Genomic DNA, 15,545 nt, shown 5'->3' with positions numbered 1-15,545 from the left:
GACGGCTCGCCTGCTGAAATAAAAGCGTCTGGGCACGTTGTATTGGGGGACTGCTAATGCCATTAAGTCCCGGAAGGTGTCAGTGTCCACCAGCCTGAATGACAGCATTTCAACTGCCAGAAGTTTGGCAATGCCAGCATTCAGAGACTGTGCTCAGGGATGGTTTGCAGAGTAAGAGCGCCTTTTATCCCATGCCTGTGCTACCGATGGCTGTGATGGATGGGAACGTGCTGCTATGGGTGGAATCTGACAGGGTCTCCGGACAACAGTGGCAGAGGTTCTTCCTTGGCGATCCTGTGAGGAAGCCGAACCAGCAGTGCGTGAGCTGGAGGAAGAGGCCCCAACACGAACTGAAGAGGTGGTAGGTGGTGCTGTACGTTGGCCTACGTCTTCAGGGTATCTCTGCAACTCCAACTCGTGCTTGGTGCGCACATGTTTCCACATATTTGTGGTATCTCTTCCTCCGAGCTGCTCCCACCACCTTCCTGTTCCTCACGCCATGATGGGTCAAGGACCTCATCATCTTCCCTCCCCTCTTCAAACAGCTGCTTCTCCGGGGTTGTCTCGCCAGCACCGTACGCACCAGAAAGTGGCAACTGAGTCTCGTCATCATCTGATGCGTACTGAGGTGTGCTGACCATAGGCACTGGCCCACTCGCCTCTTCAGATTCAGAGGGACAAAGAAGTTGCGCATCACTGCATACTCCCTCTTCTTCACATTCAGGAATGCTGCTTGGCTGGCCCCCTCTTTCCAAGCCAACAGATTCCGAGAACAGAAGTAGAGACTGTGATGGCTCCTATCCATGTCTCTCTGATGGCCTGGGCACTTTGGCAGGTGGTGAAGAGACAGATGGTTGCTCTTCGGTGCTCTGGCCCTGAGAGGATGTGGAAGTAATTGAAGTCGATGCGTTAGCTGCCATCCATCCGACAACGACTTCAATTTGTTCCTCCCGCAGCAGTGGGGTACGTTGAGGTCCTACAAAGCTGCGCATAAAGGACTGTTGCCTGCTAAAACTGGGGGATGCTGATCCACTGGTGCCCGCAGCAGGCCCAGAATCCCCACGTCCTCTACCTGCAGAATCCCCACGTCCTCTCCCTGCAGAATCCCCACGTCCTCTCCCTGCTGAAACTCCACGCCCACGCCCACGCGCCTTACTCCCTGCCTTCTTCATCTTGCCAGACTGCTTAAGATAGGCAGAAAAGTACAAAGGGGGGCCTTAGTGTGCTTATTCCTGAACAGCTGGTTACAGGTACAAGAAACACTAATTTTATGATACCGCAAGTATCGGGTATCGGCCGATATTAGCGGTATCGGAATTCCGATACTGATTTCCGATACTTTTGTCATATCGGATTCCGGAATCGGAATCGGAAGTTCCCATCATGCTATGAGCCTGCTTTCTTTGATTAAGCCAATGGGAATCCTCCGAAGTGTGGGCACATCCTGTTAGGCATATAGGCATGTTAACTATTGGCATGGCTGTGATTGGCTGCCAAAATGATGTCATGATGCACTATAAAAGCCACCGCAGCCGCCATTTCTGGTTCACTCTGCTGTGAATTCAGCTAGGGACAGGCTGCTGTAGAAGACTGTGAGGGACAGTTAGAAATAGCGATTCCACCAAACTTCTAGTGCTTTACCCAGGCTACATAAACCACCACTGTAGCCTTCTTTGCCCTAGCAGCAGTGTTCACAGCTGTCTGCAAGGGCTGTGTGAGTGCAGCTCACGCTGTGGAGTGGGTCCTGCAGCCACGTCAGGCTGTAGGCCACCCAGTGTGATCACTGCTGCCTCATACATCTTTTAATTTTTGAGCTGCATTTTTTACATAATTTCAATCTAGTGTGCTTCCATCCGTATCCATATACGTTGGTTGCAAACACTAGTAGTAGACAGCGGAGCCTTTCTGCAGCCTTTCAGTGCTAGTGTCCACTTTGCTGCACTGTTCATGGCTGTCTGAGAGGTCTCTGACTGTGTGTGAGTGCAGCTCACGCTGAGTAGTGTGTCCTGCAGCTACGTCTGGTTGTAGGACGCTCAGCGTGTCACTGCCTCACACATTTTTCTTTTATTGCAGCTCATTTTTTCTTCTATTAGTGTGCATCCATCCGTCTCCATCTACGGTGGTTGCAAACACTATATAGGAGTACACAGCGGAGCCTTTCTGCAGCCTGTCAGTGCCAGTGCCCACTTAGCTGCACTGTTCACGGCTGTCTGAGAGGTCTCTGACTGTGTGTGAGTGCAGCTCACGCAGAGTAGAGTGTCCTGCAGCTACGTCTGGTTGTAGGACGCTCAACGTGCGTCACTGCCTCACACATATTTGTCTTTGAGTGCAGCTCATTTTTTCTTCTCCTATTAGTGTGCATCCATCCGTATCCATCAACATTGGTTGGTTGCAAACACTACATAGGAGTAGATAGAGGAGCCTTTTTTTCTGGCTTGTGCCCTGCCGGCGCAGCCAGATTAGTATTACCCAATTTTTTTGGAGCCTCATCTTTTGCATTGTAGGTTACCTGCCTGCATTGTAATAGCTCCAAAAAGTTGGTGATACTATCAGTTTCAATTCTTTGTTCACATACTTTGAGTTTGTTTCCAACAAAGAAACCACAAAAAAAGTTCACCAAACACTACATTTGGAACTTGTGTAGGCCACATCAGCTCCTATTAAAGTGTAGTCCACACACACACACTTCATAAAATTAGTGTTTCTTGTACCTGTAACCAGCTATTCAGGAATAAGCACACTAAGGCCCCCCTTTGTACTTTTCTGCCTATCTTAAGCAGTCTGGCAAGATGAAGAAGGCAGGGAGTAAGGCGCGTGGGCGTGGGCGTGGAGTTTCAGCAGGGAGAGGACGTGGGGATTCTGCAGGGAGAGGACGTGGGGATTCTGCAGGGAGAGGACGTGGGGATTCTGGGCCTGCTGCGGGCACCAGTGGATCAGCATCCCCCAGTTTTAGCAGGCAACAGTCCTTTATGCGCAGCTTTGTAGGACCTCAACGTACCCCACTGCTGCGGGAGGAACAAATTGAAGCCGTTGTCGGATGGATGGCAGCTAACGCATCGACTTCAATTACTTCCACATCCTCTCAGGGCCAGAGCACCGAAGAGCAACCATCTGTCTCTTCACCACCTGCCAAAGTGCCCAGGCCGTCAGAGAGACATGGACAGGAGCCATCACAGTCTCTACTTCTGTTCTCGGAATCTGTTGGCTTGGAAAAAGGGGGCCAGCCAAGCAGCATTCCTGAATGTGAAGAAGAGGGAGCATGCAGTGATGCGCAACTTCTTTGTCCCTCTGAATCTGAAGAGGCGAGTGGGCCAGTGCCTATGGTCAGCACACCTCAGTACGCATCAGATGATGACGAGACTCAGTTGCCACTTTCTGGTGCGTACGGTGCTGGCGAGACAACCCCGGAGAAGCAGCTGTTTGAAGAGGGGAGGGAAGATGATGAGGTCCTTGACCCATCATGGCGTGAGGAACAGGAAGGTGGTGGGAGCAGCTCGGAGGAAGAGATTCCCCTACCGGCCAAAACAGGAGGCAGAGGGAGGGGGAAGACTTGGTTGCCTGTACCCTCCACTTCGGCACCCGTTAGGAGCATTCCTCATTCCAAAGGCAAAACGGGCGCTCCCAAGAGTTGCAGTGCGTGGTCCTTTTTTGACACAGTTGCAGATGACATTTGCTTTGTCAAATGCAAGCTGTGTCATCAGATAGTCAAAAGAGGGAGAAATGTCAGCAACCTCAATACCACAAATATGTGGAAACATGTGCGCACCAAGCACGAGTTGGAGTTGCAGAGACACCCTGAAGACGTAGGCCAACGTACAGCACCACCTACCACCTCTTCAGTTCGTGTTGGGGCCTCTTCCTCCAGCTCACGCACTGCTGGTTCGGCTTCCTCACAGGATCGCCAAGGAAGAACCTCTGCCACTGTTGTCCGGAGACCCTGTCAGATTCCACCCATAGCAGCACGTTCCCATCCATCACAGCCATCGGTAGCACAGGCATGGGATAAAAGGCGCCCTTACTCGGCAAACCATCCCCGAGCACAGTCTCTGAATGCTGGCATTGCCAAACTTCTGGCAGTTGAAATGCTGTCATTCAGGCTGGTGGACACTGACACCTTCCGGGACTTAATGGCATTGGCAGTCCCCCAATACAACGTGCCCAGCCGCTTTTATTTCAGCAGGCGAGCCGTCCCTGCCCTGCAGAAACATGTTGAGGGCAAAATAAAACATGCGCTACTAAACGCCGTTAGTAGCAAGGTCCACCTGACCACCGATGCGTGGACCAGTAACCATGGACAGGGACGATACCTTTCCCTCACTGCCCACTGGGTCAATGTTGTAGAGCCGGGTACAGATCTGGAGAGTGGCGCTGTACGTGTTCTTCCAACGCCACGGATTGCAGGACTCCAGTCTGTACACATAGACTCCTCCTCCTACTCAAGTTCCTCAGAAACAGCAGAGCAGGAGCCTGTTACGACCGATATGAGCACAGCCGTGGCCAAATGTCAACAGGCTGTACTCAAATTAATTTCTTTGGGGAATCGAAGCCACACAGCGCAGGAGCTCTGGAATGCTATCAAGCTGGAGAGCGATGTGTGGTTTGGGCCAGCGAATCTCCAGCCGGGCTTGGTAGTGTGTGACAATGGCCGAAATCTGGTGGCAGCTCTTGGCCTAGGCAACCTCACACACATCCCATGTCTGGCACATGTGCTTAACTTGGTCGTGCAGAGCTTTCTGAGGGACTATCCGGATCTTGATGCACTGTTGCACAAGATCCGCATAGAGTGCGCTGACTTGCGGCGTTCCAGCACGGCAAGATCGCGCCTCGCTGCTCTGCAGCGACGATTTGGCCTTCCGGAACATCGCATCATATGTGACCTACCCACCCGGTGGAATTCAACGTTACATATGTTGGAGCGGTTGTGTGAGCAGCAGGCAGCAGTCATGGAGTACCAGCTGCATCAGGCGCAAACAAGTCGCACTGTGCGCCGTTCACACTTCAGCACCATTGAGTGGGCCTCTATGAAGGACATCTGCCTCGTTTTGCGTGCCTTCGATGAATCCACGCGGATGGCGAGTGCAGATGATGCACTAGTCAGCATGACTGTCCCCCTTATCTGCCTGCTTCAACAAGCACTGCAAGCACTAAGGGATGAGGTTTCGGAAGAGGTGGAGGATGAGGAGTCCCAAATGCCATCTGCTTCTGGACAGTCTGCGCTACGTGTTTCCTCACAAAGGCCTAGGCAGGGGACACTTTGTGAGGAGGATGAGGAGGAGTCGATGGAGGAGGAAGACATCTCTCCAGAGGAGGGAGGTACACAAACCTCTACTCAGTATGTACAGCAAGGGTGGGGTGATGCAGAGCAGGCCGAGGTCACGCCTCAAACAGGGGACAGCGGTTCTTTGGCAGTTGGGAGTCTGCAGCACATGGTTGATTTCATGCTGCAGTGCCTGAGAAACGACCGCCGCATCGCCCACATTCTCGTCTCGGCTGATTATTGGGTGTACACCCTCCTAGATCCTCACTACCGGGACAGCGTACAAAGGCTCATACCAACGTTGAACCGGGAGCGTAAACTGCGGGAGTACGAAGAGTCACTGGTGCAGTCCATAATGTTTTCCATTCCACCCGACAGCATTGTTGCTAGTGCTTTAGAAAGCAGCTCTGTGAGTCGAGGCAGTGGAGGAAACTCTGCACAAAGAGGGAGCAGAGGCAGCGCCGCAGCACAAGGCAAGACCACTATGGCCCAAATGTGGCAAAGTTTTGTGTGTCCACCACAATTGTCTACACCATCAGCGACGCCTCGAGTCAGCAGGAGGCAACGCTTCCGTCAGATGGTGTCAGACTACATGTCTTGCCCTGTCACTGTACTCCCAGATGGCTCTTCCCCCTTCAAGTTTTGGGTCTCTAAGCTGGATACATGGCCAGAGCTTAGCCAGTATGCATTGGAGGTGCTGGCTTGCCCTGCTGCCAGTGTATTATCGGAACGTGTCTTTAGTGCCGCAGGTGGTGTACTAACAGACCGTCGCACGCGACTATCTTCCGATAATGTTGACCGGCTGACTTTTCTGAAAATGAACAAGGCCTGGATCTCCAAAGACTTTGCCATTCCTCTTACACACTAAATTAGTGGTTGGCAACTGTATCCAGGTCTGCTGGTGTGTTCATTTTTCTACCACCTGAACTATAATCCCTGTGCTTCAACACATCCAGTTGTCGCTCAGATGTGTCGTCTGCACAGAGAAACACACTAGCTCCTGTGTTAGTGGGGTTCAGTAACGCCAGCTGATCCCCTGCTGTGTGTATGGCAGTCTCTCCTGCTGTCTCCTCATTCCAAAGACAGTAGGCCTCTGCCTACACCCTCCTATTTCCTGGGCTTCAACACAGCCAGTTGTAGCTCGGAAGTGCCGTCCACACGGAAAGAGATACTTGCTCCCGTGTCTCAGTGGGGTTCAGTAACGTCAGCTGATCCCCTGCTGTGTGGATGGCAGTCTCTCCTGCTGTCTCCACATTCCAAAGACAGTAGGCCTCTGCCTACACCCTCCTATTTCCTGGGCTTCAACACAGCCAGTTGTAGCTCGGAAGTGCCGTCCACACGGAAAGAGATACTTGCTCCCGTGTCTCAGTGGGGTTCAGTAACGTCAGCTGATCCCCTGCTGTGTGGATGGCAGTCTCTCCTGCTGTCTCCACATTCCAAAGACAGTAGGTCTCTGCCTACACCCTCCTATTTCCTGGGCTTCAACACAGCCAGTTGTAGCTCGGAAGTGCCGTCCACACGGAAAGAGATACTTGCTCCCGTGTCTCAGTGGGGTTCAGTAACGTCAGCTGATCCCCTGCTGTGTGGATGGCAGTCTCTCCTGCTGTCTCCACATTCCAAAGACAGTAGGCCTCTGCCTACACCCTCCTATTTCCTGGGCTTCAACACAGCCAGTTGTAGCTCGGAAGTGCCGTCCACACGGAAAGAGATACTTGCTCCCGTGTCTCAGTGGGGTTCAGTAACGTCAGCTGATCCCCTGCTGTGTGGATGGCAGTCTCTCCTGCTGTCTCCTCATTCCAAAGACAGTAGGCCTCTGCCTACACCCTCCTATTTCCTGGGCTTCAACACAGCCAGTTGTAGCTCGGAAGTGCCGTCCACACGGAAAGAGATACTTGCTCCCGTGTCTCAGTGGGGTTCAGTAACGTCAGCTGATCCCCTGCTGTGTGGATGGCAGTCTCTCCTGTTGTCACCACATTCCAAATACAGTAGGCCTCTGCCTACACCCTCCTATTTCCTGGGCTTCAACACAGCCAGTTGTAGCTCGGAAGTGCCGTCCACACGGAAAGAGACACTTGCTCCCGTGTCTCAGTGGGGTTCAGTAACGTCAGCTGATCCCCTGCTGTGTGGATGGCAAAGTCTCCTGCTGCCTACACAGTCGTACCACTACTGATTTTTAACCGTGCTCCAACTAGTTATGGGAATGTGGACAGAGCAGGCGATATTGCCGGACACACATCAGGGGATTAACTGACCGGACTGAACACCTGTAACACAGGAACAAGTGTGGATTGTGCAGACGCCACTTCGGAGCTGTAACTGGCGGGGTTGGAGGACAGGGGAAATACGAAAATCAGTGAAGCCACAGGCCTAATTGGAGCTTGGTTAAAATTAGTAGAAGTCTACAACCGATCTTAAAATTTCTTCAATGCAGCCTCAGCCTGCTCCGTGCTTGTCCCTGGACTTCAACACAGCCAGTTTTTGCTCGGAAGTGCCGTCTTCACAGAGTAAAACACTAGCTCCTGTGTTTGTGGGGTTCAGTAACGTCAGCTGTTCCCCTGCTGTTTTGATGGCAATCTGTCCTGCTGCCTCCCAATTGACAGCACATCAGGCCTCAGCCTGCTAAGTGCTTGTCCCTGGGCTCCAACATCGCCAGTTGCTGCTCATAACTGACTTTGGCACGGGTACTCCCTCCTGCCCAGCTTGGTTCCAGCCCTGCCTGCTGTTTCCGGGAAGTGTCAATGTCAGTTTGCCACCCCAAGTTGCCATGTCGTGTTGCGGTTGGGTTAGCCGAGGCTAGGGTGCCAGCAGTTTAGGTGCTTCCTATGTGGACTGCGGGTTCTGGTAAGAAAGGCTTGTTCCGTAGTGCCAGTAGGACAAGCACCCCCTGTAGGACTGTGTGATTCGGTAACTGCGGCCAGCTTGCGGCATGCCAACATTGCTTTTCAGGGGTAACTTCTGCTACCCCTCCGGGTTCCAGCACCGTCAGCTGGTTCTCGTCAGAGCCTTTGGCCTAGGTGCCTCCATCTCGGTATCCGAGTTCCGGCAACGTCTGCTGGTCCTTGGTAGTGCTTTGTAGCACAGGTACCTCCTGCTTAGTAACCGGGTTCCAGCACCGTCAGCTGGTCCTCGGTTGTGCCATTGGCTCTTATTCCTTCTGCTGCCCCTCCGGGTGCCAGCACTGTCAGCTGGTCCTCGCTATTTCCATTTGCTCTTGCAGCTTCTGCTACCCCTCCGGATTCCAGCACCGTCAGCTGGTTCTCGTCAGAGCCTTTGGCCTAGGTGCCTCCATCTCGGTATCCGAGTTCTGGCAACGTCTGCTGGTCCTTGGTAGTGCTTTGTAGCACAGGTACCTCCTGCTTAGTAACCGGGTTCCAGCACCGTCAGCTGGTCCTCGGTTGTGCCATTGGCTCTTATTCCTTCTGCTGCCCCTCCGGGTGCCAGCACTGTCAGCTGGTCCTCGCTATTTCCATTTGCTCTTGCAGCTTCTGCTACCCCTCCGGGTTCCAGCACCGTCAGCTGGTTCTCGTCAGCGCCATTGGCCTAGGTGCCTCCATCTCGGTATCCGAGTTCCGGCAACGTCTGCTGGTCCTTGGTAGTGCTTTGTAGCACAGGTACCTCCTGCTTAGTAACCAGGTTCCAGCACCGTCAGCTGGTCCTCGGTTGTGCCATTGGCTCTTATTCCTTCTGCTGCCCCTCCGGGTGCCAGCACTGTCAGCTGGTCCTCGCTATTTCCATTTGCTCTTGCATCTTCTGCTACCCCTCCTGGTTCCAGCACCGTCAGCTGGTTCTCGTCAGAGCCTTTGGCCTAGGTGCCTCCATCTCAGTATCCGAGTTCCGGCAACGTCTGCTGGTCCTTGGTAGTGCTTTGTAGCACAGGTACCTCCTGCTTAGTAACTGGGTTCCAGCACTGTCAGCTGGTCCTTGGTTGTGCCATTGGCTCTTATTCCTTCTGCTGCCCCTCCGGGTGCCAGCACTGTCAGCTGGTCCTCGCTATTTCCATTTGCTCTTGCAGCTTCTGCTACCCCTCCGGGTTCCAGCACCGTCAGCTGGTTCTCGTCAGAGCCTTTGGCCTAGGTGCCTCCATCTCGGTATCCGAGTTCCGGCAACGTCTGCTGGTCCTTGGTAGTGCTTTGTAGCACAGGTACCTCCTGCTTAGTAACCGGGTTCCAGCACCGTCAGCTGGTCCTCGGTTGTGCCATTGGCTCTTATTCCTTCTGCTGCCCCTCCGGGTGCCAGCACTGTCAGCTGGTCCTCGCTATTTCCATTTGCTCTTGCAGCTTCTGCTACCCCTCCGGGTTCCAGCACCGTCAGCTGGTTCTCGTCAGCGCCATTGGCCTAGGTGCCTCCATCTCGGTATCCGAGTTCCGGCAACGTCTGCTGGTCCTTGGTAGTGCTTTGTAGCACAGGTACCTCCTGCTTAGTAACTGGGTTCCAGCACCGTCAGCTGGTCCTTGGTTGTGCCATTGGCTCTTATTCCTTCTGCTGCCCCTCCGGGTGCCAGCACTGTCAGCTGGTCCTCGCTATTTCCATTTGCTCTTGCAGCTTCTGCTACCCCTCCGGGTTCCAGCACCGTCAGCTGGTTCTCGTCAGAGCCTTTGGCCTAGGTGCCTCCATCTCAGTATCCGAGTTCCGGCAACGTCTGCTGGTCCTTGGTAGTGCTTTGTAGCACAGGTACCTCCTGCTTAGTAACTGGGTTCCAGCACCGTCAGCTGGTCCTTGGTTGTGTCATTGGCTCTTATTCCTTCTGCTGCCCCTCCGGGTGCCAGCACTGTCAGCTGGTCCTCGCTATTTCCATTTGCTCTTGCAGCTTCTGCTACCCCTCCGGGTTCCAGCACCGTCAGCTGGTTCTCGTCAGAGCCATTGGCCTAGGTGCCTCCATCTCGGTATCTGAGTTCCGGCAACGTCTGCTGGTCCTTGGTAGTGCTTTGTAGCACAGGTACCTCCTGCTTAGTAACCGGGTTCCAGCACCGTCAGCTGGTCCTCGGTTGTGCCATTGGCTCTTATTCCTTCTGCTGCCCCTCCGGGTGCCAGCACTGTCAGCTGGTCCTCGCTATTTCCATTTGCTCTTGCAGCTTCTGCTACCCCTCCTGGTTCCAGCACCGTCAGCTGGTTCTCGTCAGAGCCTTTGGCCTAGGTGCCTCCATCTCGGTATCCGAGTTCCGGCAACGTCTGCTGGTCCTTGGTAGTGCTTTGTAGCACAGGTACCTCCTGCTTAGTAACTGGGTTCCAGCACCGTCAGCTGGTCCTCGGTTGTGCCATTGGCTCTTATTCCTTCTGCTGCCCCTCCGGGTGCCAGCACTGTCAGTTGGTCCTCGCTATTTCCATTTGCTCTTGCAGCTTCTGCTACCCCTCCGGGTTCCAGCACCGTCAGCTGGTTCTCGTCAGAGCCTTTGGCCTAGGTGCCTCCATCTCGGTATCCGAGTTCCGGCAATGTCTGCTGGTCCTTGGTAGTGCTTTGTAGCACAGGTACCTCCTGCTTAGTAACCGGGTTCCAGCACCATCAGCTGGTCCTCGGTAGTGCCATTGGCTCTTGTTCCTTCTGCTGCCCCTCCGGGTGCCAGTACCGTCAGATGGTTCAAGAGGACAAAGAACAGGAAGACAACCACCAAGATGCAGAACAACAAGAGAGAGAAGACAAAGAAGCATAAAAAAACAAAGCAGAAGAACATTAAGCATAAGACTAATACTCTGAGCAAATGATATTATCTTATTTATAAGCAGAAGAAGACTAAGCAGTGTATGGGGGTGAGTCCGTTCCTCCTCGTGGTGCCCCTGGAAAAGGCCTGCTGCTGCAGGCCAAACTGAACGCGGACAAATCCTGTTGTAAATCTTTTGTGACAGGCAGAACGGAAGGTGTAAATTTCTAACTTTTCTAGATAACAACTACAGGAATGCCTGACACAAACAAGAATATGATGAAGAAGAATAGGAAGAAGATGAAGAAGTTGAATATGTAGAATAATGATTGTTGAATAAGAAGAATATGAAGAATGTAAGAAAAGGAAGAAGAAGAATGTAAAAAAAGGAAGTAGAAGAATTTAAAAAAAGGAAGAAGAAGAATGTAAAAAAAGGAATAAGAAGAAGAATGTAAAAAAAGGAAGTAGAAGAATGTAAAAAAAGGAATTAGAAGAAGAAGAAGAAGAAGAATGTAAAAAAAGGAATAATAAGAAGAAGAAGGTAAAAAAAGGAAGAAGAATAAGAAAGAAGAAGAAAGAAGAAAGAAGAAGAAGACATACATGTCTGGCAAAATATAAATGAGGCTAACATAGTCAATATCTTTGTAACTCCTACCGTCTTTAAAAAAAAGTTTAATTCCTGCTATTCCATTTGATTGGGCTAAACCTCTATGGCTTTAATGTCTCCTCCACCTCCCACAATACATTCTACATTATTCTTAGTTGTTTTTCTTCATGTAGAATTAACCTACAAGGAAAGAAAGGGTTTTTTTTAATTCCGATATTTTGGCCCCATTGACTTGCGTTGGTTCCCGGTATCGGAATCGGCGATACCGATACTTTTTTTTAAGATCGGCCGATCCATTCCGATCCGATATTTTCAAGTATCGGCTGGTATCGCTCAACTCTAGTCACTATGTGATGGTCATCTGGTTAGGAAGGGAGGCCTCAAAATGTGCCTGGAACTGGGACCTTAACTATCCTTGTCCCAGGCGTACTCTTGAAGTTAGAGAGGCCCAAGTCCCTGACCTTACTATTCTCCTGTTAATGTCCTAAGCTGTCCCTTCCCCTCCCCTTCCCATTACCATACTTACTTTACATACAAAAACATTCACCAAGGGAAGGGTAGAATAAAGGGAAGGTAAGGAATGTGTAAGAGGGTGGCGTTGGACAAGCTGCCACTTTAAGAGACAGCACCCCTTTGGTTAGAGCAGTGGGACAGTCTGCTCTTCTCTGCACTAAGACTGGTTGATTTCTTCTGCCAGCACTGAGAGGGGAGGGGCTGCTTTTCTGTAAGAGAGAGGGAGACGAGAATTCTGCAGGAAAGAGACGTGCCTAAGCTGTGAAGGAAAGACTTTGTAAACTCTTCTGTGATAACAAAGTGGCTTTCCTGTGTTGCTGTGAGGAGCCACGAAGAAAAGACACGAAAGGAATCCAGAGGGGGGAATCCACCATTTCTAGGAGCATCACTGGACCTGCACACAAGGAAAAGACCACTTTGCACAGAGCTTCCAGGAAGACGTACGCCCCATCTTGCAAAGCTGCAGGGGGCCCCTGGGATTGGACTGAGATACCAGCACTACTGTGAGTGTTAACCCTTTCTGTGCACATGCTAGGGATTAGGATAGGCTGCAATATATAGAGCACGTCAGCCATGTGGCCCGGTTAGCAAAGGCCAGATAGGTTATAGTTAGTGTAGCATCATACATTCCTTTACTGTGTTGTCTTGCCATTTGGATAAATACACTGAGCTGTTATAGTTGGTGCTCCGTGCTGTATGACAGCCCAGCTAGAGAATATTATCCTTGTTAATTGTCTGTTTCCATAGCATACCCCTGTTTCTGCATTTTCCTATACACTGCATTCCTTGCCTGTAAATAAATTAACCCTTTGTTGTTTGCACCTAATCTTGTGTACCGAAGTCTCCCTGCATTGTGGTGGTCCCCTGGCCATCGCTTCAAGTGGCGCTGCAAGCAGGGTTACTGTCACCAAGATGCAGGCAGCAGGCGGCAACGCTGAGAGTGCTAGTGTTAGTGGGGATGCTGTGGGCATTGGTGGAACCCCTGCAAGAACACTCCGTATGGGCACCATATTTAGTGTGCTTCCAAAGTTTGATGGCAATAATATGCCCCTGCCTGAATGGGTGTCCCGTCTGCAATGCACCCTGAAGATTTATAAGATCAGCACAGACCTTGAAGTGGACATTGCGTTGACTGCCATGGAGGGAGAGGCCCATAAAAACGTCTGTCTACAGCTGGAACTCACCCGTAGTACCCTGTAGGAGCTAGTGAAATTCTTGGAAGAGATCTACGGTGAGACTGCTAGCACGGGACACCTTCGTGCCAAATTTTTTTCTAGACTGCAGCAGGTAGAGGAAGGGATCTCCCAATATGCAACGGCACTGCAAGAAGTGTTGGCAGAAGTGCAGAGGAAAAAGACAAATGGGCTCAGTGACATGGGCTCCAAAGACCGGATACTCCGGGAACAATTCATTCTGGGACTGCACAACATATCCTTGAGGAGAGAACTGTCAGAACGAGTCCGTGCAGATCCCACTCTTTCATTCTATCAAATCCTGGCAGAAGCAGTGTCCCGAAGCAAGGAAGACAGTTACTTGTCTGGGGTGATGTGTGTCCAGGGTGCCAATACCAGAGGGGACCTAAATCATCAGGAGACTCTGGTCCAGGTAGTGCAAGACTTGCAGCGGTCTCTTGTCAGTATGCAAGACAAATTAACCCGGATGGAGCAAAGAATGGGAGAACAACAGTCTGAGCCATTGTACTCATATAACCACTCTTCGGCCTGACCCATAAGGGATCAGCGGGTGCAGGCTCCCTCCTGTCAGACATTGGAGGCATGAAGACAGGCTCGGGGTGCCCCTTGGCGGAGAGGAGGCATCCAATGCTAAGAATGTGGAGGACAAGGGCACCTTGCCAGAAACTGCCGGAATTATGCTAAAGCCTGCCACAGCCACCGTTAATCTACCAACCCCCGCAGTAAAGTGGCACTCTGCGGGAGAGCCAAGAAGAGAGGCCCTCCTTATCATAATGAACATCTGATTGCTGGGAGTCCCATCCTGCATGCCGAATTTGAGGGTGTTCCAGTAGATTGCTTGATAGATATTGGGTCACAAGTGACAATGATGCCAGAATCATATTTAAAACAGCATTTTCAGGCCCTGGCCAAGCCAGAGAAGGAAACATTGATCCGGTTGTTTGCTGCCAATCAACAATTGATTCATGTCACAGGGGTCGTGTGGATGAAAATTAGAATCTGTGGGCACGAAGTGGGAAAGAAAGGGATCCTGCTAGTCCCTGAGAGCCCATCAAAGAAGATGTGCCTGTAGTACTGGGAATGAATATCCTACGAGAACTTGATCAGATAATGTTTACCAAACAGGGACCCAGTTATTGGAAGAAGGCTGGTACACACAAGCCTACTCAAGAAGCCCTTCAGAGACTGATCCGCGTCTGTAGGACGCAGAAGAGTGTGCCATCTTTCCAGACGGTAGGGGTCATCAGGGCCCCAGGGAAAGAGCCTGTAATCCTGCCTCCTGAATGAGAAAATATATTACACCTTCCAGTGGGGACTCATCGCAACCTTGACGGGCTGGAGGTGATTGTTCAGCCTGTGGTAGGCGGAGGAGCGGACCAAGAAGTCATGATAGCTCGTACAATAGTGGTGGTCCAGCGAGGACTCGCCCCATAAGACCTTTGAACGTGGGCCCTAGGGAGCTCACCTTGCCGCGAGGGACAGATCTGGTTTGGGTGTACCTACCTGGATGACATCATTGTGTTCTCTGCCTCGTTCAAAGACCATCTTGCTCAGCTTGGACAAGTACTTGGAAGACTGCGGGCTCATAATCTGAAGGTGAAGCCAAAGAAATGCCACCTCTTCAAGAGAGAGATCGAGTACCTGGGCCACATAGTGTCAAAAGATGGGGTTCTACCCTCACTGGAAAAAGTGGCTGCTATCCAGAACTGGCCAGTCCCTCGAACAGTGAGGGAACTCCAGGCCTTCATTAGGCTCACCGGGTACAACTGACGGTTTGTCAAAGATTTCGCAAAGGTGGCTGGTCCCCTGAATGAGCTGCTGAGGGGGACCGCCAGAGTTCCGGAAGACCCAGTGCATCTATTGGGACCAGAGGCAAGATGAGGCCTTCCAGGCTATAAAGAATGCTCTTACTTCAGCCCCGATTTTGGCTCACGCATATTTCGACCAACCGTTCCTGTTGTACACAGACAGTAGCCTTCATGGACTTGTTGCAGCACTTTCTCAAATACAGGATGGACATGAGAGACTCATTGGGTATGCTAGCAGGTCCCTGCGAGACAGCAAAAGAAACCCCCACAATTACAGCTCTTTCCGGTTAGAGCTCCTGGCCCTGGTGTGGGCCATGATAGAGAATTTTGCGGGCTTCTTGGCAGGGACCAAGATTCAAGTTTGAACGGACAATAACCCCCTGGCCCACCTTGAGAATTCTAAATTGGGGGCCTTGGAACAACGGTGGGTGGCTCGCCTGGCCAAGTTTTACTTTACCATCCGTTATTGCTCTGCCACTGACAATACAAATGCCGACGGCCTGTCACGAGTGACGATGGAAACATCAGTGG

The sequence above is a fragment of the Dendrobates tinctorius genome, unplaced genomic scaffold (assembly GCF_039654945.1).
Source record: "Dendrobates tinctorius isolate UK_male_01 unplaced genomic scaffold, ASM3965494v1 ptg000158l, whole genome shotgun sequence".
In the NCBI taxonomy this organism is placed as follows: Eukaryota; Metazoa; Chordata; class Amphibia; order Anura; family Dendrobatidae; genus Dendrobates; species Dendrobates tinctorius.
Note: the sequence above shows the minus strand (reverse complement) of the source record.